The sequence below is a fragment of the Olea europaea genome, chromosome 2, assembly GCF_002742605.1.
Source record: "Olea europaea var. sylvestris chromosome 2, O_europaea_v1, whole genome shotgun sequence".
NCBI classification, from domain to species: domain Eukaryota; kingdom Viridiplantae; phylum Streptophyta; class Magnoliopsida; order Lamiales; family Oleaceae; genus Olea; species Olea europaea.
Window position 1 is genome coordinate 27,097,093 of NC_036238.1, and position 6,897 is coordinate 27,103,989.

The following is a 6,897-nucleotide window of genomic DNA, read 5'->3' on the forward strand; positions in this document are numbered from 1 at the left end:
CCTGCGATTAACCGGACTGTGTGAAGAGGGGCCGGATCACAAACCCAAGGATTAGTCTAGAATAGGACACCTTGTAAAAAAAAAAAAAAAAAAAAAAAGTGTAGTTTCAACCGTTCCAATGAAGGGTATTTTCTGATTTGATCATCATTTGTGGGGACTTTCGTAGATGTATTGCTTGAAGAGGATTTAGTATGGATGAAGCTATTTTTGTGTCAAATAAGCCAGCAACAGTGATTGACCTTTCTTTAGCTGCGTCATTTCTTTTCTAATTTAAAAGACATGAAAGAAGTTTGTTAACATAAGGAGTATTTACCTGGAAACGAATTGTACAAAATGACAAAACTACGAAATGTACAATAGCATAAACGATGACTACAAACTTATAAAAAAAATAGTAATGCTTCTGAAAATTTTAACATATAACACAACTACGATCACTCAGAAACCTAGCCACCGTTCTTCACAAAAACATGCTCGCTTTCTTTGCGACTTCTAATAAAGTGGAGAAGAAAAAGTTGAACATTTTTAGGACTCCCATAGTTGACTACAATCATATACCCAATACAATAGAAGGAACGACATTTATAAATTTTCATAAGAATCTTTACATATGCTCTATGCTTTTTCTCTTCTTCCTCATCCTCGTATTCACCTTCATCATCTACTATAGCGTCATGGGACTGTTGGTAGTCGGACACAAGATCATTCATATTACTCTTCGCTTCTGTGAATTTCATCTTGGCCATTCCTTCCCCAGTATACTAATGCAAGAAAGCCTTCCTCTTGAACATAGCAGTGAACTGTTCATTCACTCTTTTCAACATTTCCTGAATGAAGGTCGAGTTCCTGATGAAGGTGGATGCCATTGAAAGCCCTCTGGGTGGGATATCACAAACACTTGATTTCACATTGTTTGAAATTACTGACATTAGTTTGATACTTTTGCTGTAAAAAAATATTGTATTTTGTAGTACTCATTTGCAGTCTATTTTATGGTACTAATGCAATGAAAAGTCTATAAAAGTATGGTCCAATATAAGGCCATATATTCTGTCCTGAAGTAAGACTGTAGCAGGTAAATAGTTGTTGATGAAAAAGTGTCAGAATTGTTTTGATATATAACTTTGGTTTCCAGCCGTGTAGAGTTTGTGTGTATGCTGTATTTTTCATCAGTATAAAGTTTATCTTTCTTTCTCTTTGTTCCAACTTTTTTCTATCAGTGGTATCAGAGCCATTTGATCTTCGAAGAAGCTGATAAACTCGAGTGACAGGTTCCTAGAAAACTAGCAGATTTTCACCTAAGACAGCCAGTTGATTCTTGTGAATTTTGATGATGACTTCAAGTGGTTTCTCAGCACCCCTACCTACTGTGTTTACAAGAGAAAATTATGACTTCTAGGTAGCAAAAATGAAGGCTTACCTGAAGGCATACGACCTGTGGGAAATAATAGAAACAAGAAGTGAACCACCACCTCTTAGAGCAAATCCAACTATTGCTTACCTGAAGCAACATAATGAGAAAGTTGCAAAGAAGTTTCAATGCCCTTTCTTGCATTCAATAAGATGTTTCATATGCCATCTTCACCAAGATAATTACTTGTGAAACAACCAAGAAAGCCTGGGATAGATTGCAAGAAGAATCCAGGGGAACCGCTAGAACAAGGTAGATGCAGGTGTTAAACTTGATAAGGGAGTATAAAAACTTGAAGATGAAGGACTCAGAATCAGTTAAAGAATATGCAGACAGGCTGTTGAAGGTTGTGAATTAGATAAGGCTGCTGGGAGATGATTTGCCTTATAGGAAGATTGTGGAAAAAGTGTTGATCAGCCTACTTGAAAAATTCGAGGCAAAGATCTCTTCTCTTGAAGACTCAAGGGACCTGTCTACCATAACATTATTAGAACTGGTAAATGCTCTTCAAGCCATAGAATAGAAAAGACTGATGAAGTAAGAAGAATAGGTAGAAGTAGCTTTATTTGCCAAAGGAAAGCATAAAGCTCAAACAAGTTTTGGTACAAGGAAGTATCAAGATGAAAAGAAGAAAATGGAAAACAACAAAAGTGCTAACAAAAGTGGAGTTTATCCTCCCTGTGTCCATTATAAAACAACAGGACACTCTCCGAAATGGTGCTGGAATAGGCCTGATGTTCAATGCGAAGTTGTAAGCAATTTGGACATATTCAAAAAGTTTGTAAACGCTTAAAAGATAAGTCAGCAAAGCCTCAAGCACAGATGGCTGAAAATCAGCAACACCAGGAAGAACATCTATTTACTACTATCAATTTTAAAGCCAGCAGCAATGTTGAAACTTGGTTGCTGGATAGTAGTTGTACTCACCATATGACATCAGATCCCCGTATCTTTGTTAAGCTAAATGACAATTACAGATCAAAGGTCAAGGTTACAATAGAGAACATGTGGAAGTGAAGGGAATTGGTGTGGTTTCAGTGCAAACACCATCATGTACCAAACTTATCATTGATGTTCTTCATGTGCTTGATATAGACCAGAACTTAATTAGTGTTGGCCAATTGATTGAGAAGCAATATACCTTCATTTTTAAAGGAAACAGTTGTACTATATTAGATTCAAATGACCATGACTTGATGTCTGTTGAGATGAAGCAAAGAAGTTTTCCTTTAAAACGGAAAAATGTGATCCCTCATGTATACTCAAGTTCAACTAATGAGTCCTCACTTTGGCACAAACGATTTGGTCATGCAAACTTTACATCACTGAAACAATTGCACAAACTAGGACTTGTTGAAAATACTTCAGATATATGTGATGAATCTTGTATGTATGATGTATGTCAAAGGGGCAAACAGACCAGAATGCCATTTCCTAAAAACCAGTCAAGGAGAGCTTCAAATAAGCTGGACTTGATATATTCAAATGTGTGTGATCCAATAAGAATACAAAACTCAATGGCAACAAGTACTTTGTACTCTTTATTGATGATTTAACAAGGAAGTGCTGGGTTTATTTCTTAAAATCAAAATCTGAGGTTGCAGTCAAATTTCAAAATTTCAAGAATCTAGTGGAAAAGGAGAGTGATTGCAAAATCAAGGCCATTAGAATAGATAACGGGATTGAGGATAGATGTGGTCAATTTGATAAATTTTGTGATGATATGGGGATCAAGCATCAGCTGACAATTCTATATTCTCCTCAGCAAAATGGTGTATATGAGAGGAAGAATAGGACGGTGATGGAGATGGCTAAACGCCTGATGATTGAGAAGAATTTTCCTAGGAAATTATGGGTAGAAGCTTTAAATACAGCCATATATCTTCTAAACAAGCTTCCTCCCAAAACATTCGATAAAAGAACACCTTATGAAGCATGTTATGGAATCAAACCCGATGTTCCACATTTGAAGGTGTTTGGAAATATTTGTTACACTCACATACCTGATGCAAAAAGAGATAAGCTTAGCCAAAAAGCAGAAGTTGGTATTTTGGTTGGCTATTGCAGCAATGTAAAAGGGTATAGAGTATACATTCCACAAACTAATAAAATTATATCCAGCAGGGATATTAAAGTGGATGAAGGAGCTTCATGGATTTGGGAAGCAAGTAGCTTGAAAAAATTGCAAGTTCCAAGGCTGGTTGCTCATGGAAATGAAGACAACATCACAAATAAGGATGGACCAGATGGTCCAGATCATGTTAGTGACTTAGATTATGAGAATATTGTGTTAAAAACTAGGCCTCTTGCTGATGTATATGCAAGATGTAACTCATCCGTGCTAGAGCCATCAAATTTTACTGAAGATGTGAGTTCACAAAAATGGCTGGCTGTAATGAAGGAGGAACTACAAATGATTGAAAAGAATGAGACTTGGGAGCTGGTTGATAGACCAAAGGATAAAAATGTGATTGGAGTTAAATGGGTGTTCAAAACCAATATGAATTTTGATGGATCTATCAATAAATTCAAAGCCAAATTAGTGGTAATGGGTTATGCACAGTAGTATGGAGTTGATTTTGCTCATACATTTGCTCCAAGTGCAAGATATGAAACCATAAGATTGCTGTTTGCAATTGCAACTCAAAGAGAGTGGAAGATACACCAGTTGGATGTGAAGTTTTCCTTCCTAAATGGATACCTGAATGAAGTAATATCCATTGAAAAACCTAAAGGTTTCTCTGTGGCAAGGGAAGAAGATAAGGTATATTTTCTGAAAAAGACTTTGTATGGTTTGAAGCAAGCTCCAAGAGCCTGGTATAGTAGGATTGATGATTACTTAAGCTGCCTTGGTTTTATTAAAAGTGTGAATGAACAAACACTTAAAATAAAGAATGTGGAGGAAGAAATGATCATCATATCCTTGTATGTTGATGATTTGTTAATAACAAGTAGAAATTGCACATTGATTGGTGATGTGAAAGAAGAATTGAAGATAGCTTTTGAAATGACAGATCTAGGGAAGATGCAATATTTTTTTTGAATGGAGATTGATCGAACACATGAAGGGATTCTTGTTTGTCAAAGAAGGTATGTTAAGGAAGTGTTGAAGAAATTTAATATGGAAAATTGTAAATCTGTTAGCATTCCTTTGGTACAAAATTCAAAGCTAATGAAGGAAGATGAAGCCAAGAGTGTTGATGAAAAAATATATAGAAGCTTAACTGGATGCTTGTTATATCTAAAAACAACAAGGCCGGATATTACATATGCTACATACTGTCCAGGTTCAGACAAGCGCCAAGAGAAACTCACTTTCAAGCTGCAAAAAGAGTTCCTAGGTATATAAAAGAAAGTGAAGACCTAGGAATTTGGTTTAGAAAATTAGAAAACCTGATTTTAACTGGCTTCGCTGATAGTGACTGGGCTGGTTCAACAAATGACATGAAAAGCACTTCAGGCTATTTGTTTTATGTTAGTTCAAATGTTGCTTGTTGGAATTCAATGAAGCAAAAAATAGTGGCACAATCAATTGCTGAAGTAAAGTACATAGCTGCATCTGAAGCCACAAATCAAGCTGTTTGGTTAAGGAAAATGTTGGAGTATCTTGGGTACAAACAATTTGATGCAATAGTTAGCTATTGTGACAAGAAATCAGCTGTTGCCATGGTGAAGAATCCCGTGTTCCATGGAAGAACAAAACACATAAAAATAAAGTAATCACTCAATCAGGGAAGCTCAAGAAAGGATGAAGATGAAGCTTGTGCATTGTAATTCAGAGGACCAGTATGCTGATATCCTAACAAAGTCATTGTCCAAAGGAAGATTCGAAATATTGAGAATATGCCTTGGTGTTTCCAGCAAAAGTCTCAAGGAGGAATATTGACATTAGTTTGATACTTTTGCTGTAAAAAAATATTGTATTTTGTAGTACTCATTTGTAGTCTATTTTATGGTATTAATACAATGAAAAGTCTGTAAAAGTATTGTCCAATATGAAGCCATATATTCTGTCCTGAAGTAAGGCTGTAGCAGTAAATAGTTGTTGATGAAAAAGTGTCAGAATTGTTTTGATATATAACTCTGGCTTCCAGCCGTGTAGAGTATGTGTGTATGCTGTATTTTTCATCAGTATAAAGTTTATCAATCTTCCTCTTTGTTTCAACTTTTTTTCTATCAGGAATTCACTCGACAAAGTAAGAAGTGTTCTTGTTTTGAACATTAGACATTTGTTTGTCCACCTCTTTCATGCTCATTTTGCCTTTGAACATGGCCGAGGCAATGAGGTAGCGTCCATGGTAGGGGTCAGCAGCATACATCATATTCTAGGAATCCCACATTTGTTGGGTCAATTCAGGGACTTTAAGAGCACGGTATTGCTGAGAACCTCAAGATATGAGACGAGCGAACCCCACCATGATGAAATGCAGAGGGGGAATGGAATCAGGTTGACAACGAGTTTTCGAAGATCAGAGTTAAGTTGACCAGGGATTCGGAGGTAGCAAGTTACCCCACTCATGGTTGCAGAAATCAAGTGGTTCAGATTGCCAACTAAAATACAAAATATTAAGATCGAAAAGAAGTAAATTTTGCTATACTTAGTGTTCTCACTTTGTCATTGCCACCAACCTATTCAAGTTGCATCTTAACAATATGATTGTTCAAGCGAAAAAATAAAAAAAGGGAAAGACGGGCAACAAAATGTGATAAAAACATCAAAATAATATGCCAAGCAATCCACACTAGGTTCGACAGTGAGTTCGGTGAAATATACTCGTAGCTAGGAGTAGTAATTAAGTTTGAGAGTTCTAAAATAGATGTCAAATAAAGTTTCATTGTCGAGCACCATGGTTGGTTCAAGTTCCAATTTGCATGAACACCCAAATTACCAAATTATCCTTCATATTTCGCATTTGTGAAATACGATTCTTCGCTAGTAAATTAAATAAAACATGACTAACTAAACAACAGCTAAATTGTTTCACATGGCACATGCTTCTTCTATTTTTAATCTTGTCCAGTTCTACAATAGTGAATAAAACTTAAAATGGATTTGGATGTCATACAGTGCTTGAATCAATTTATCTGTTGTTTAAACAATGATTATGTAGTTAAGGAGTACAAAATTAACAAAGATGTTTCTTTATATGTATTTAACCATATTTTGCTTAATTTATAACTAAACCAATTTAATTGTTAAGTTTATTTCTTATTTAATATGTATATTAAAAAAAAGTTAAACTTTTTAACCATAAAATAGAAGCTATTGTCAAAATATTGAAAATCAACTTGTTTCGTTGCTGTTTAATATACACCAAGTAATCCAGAGTGTGGAAAAATACTTTCATGAATATTGAGCGCTTCATTTCTAGAGTTTCATAAAGTTAGGGTCTGTTTAATTGTAAAAATGGAATTTGGATGAAAAAAAAAAAGAATTTCAAGAAATTGAATTGTCTACAACTTATTTTACTGAGAATCGTCAATTA

General features: G+C 35.2%; 1 pseudogene; it reads right to left on the reverse strand.

Annotated features, from left to right (window-relative positions):
• Positions 1-446: 446 nt before the first annotated feature.
• On the reverse strand, positions 447-6,260 carry LOC111374724 (annotated as a pseudogene).
• Positions 6,261-6,897: the final 637 nt, after the last annotated feature.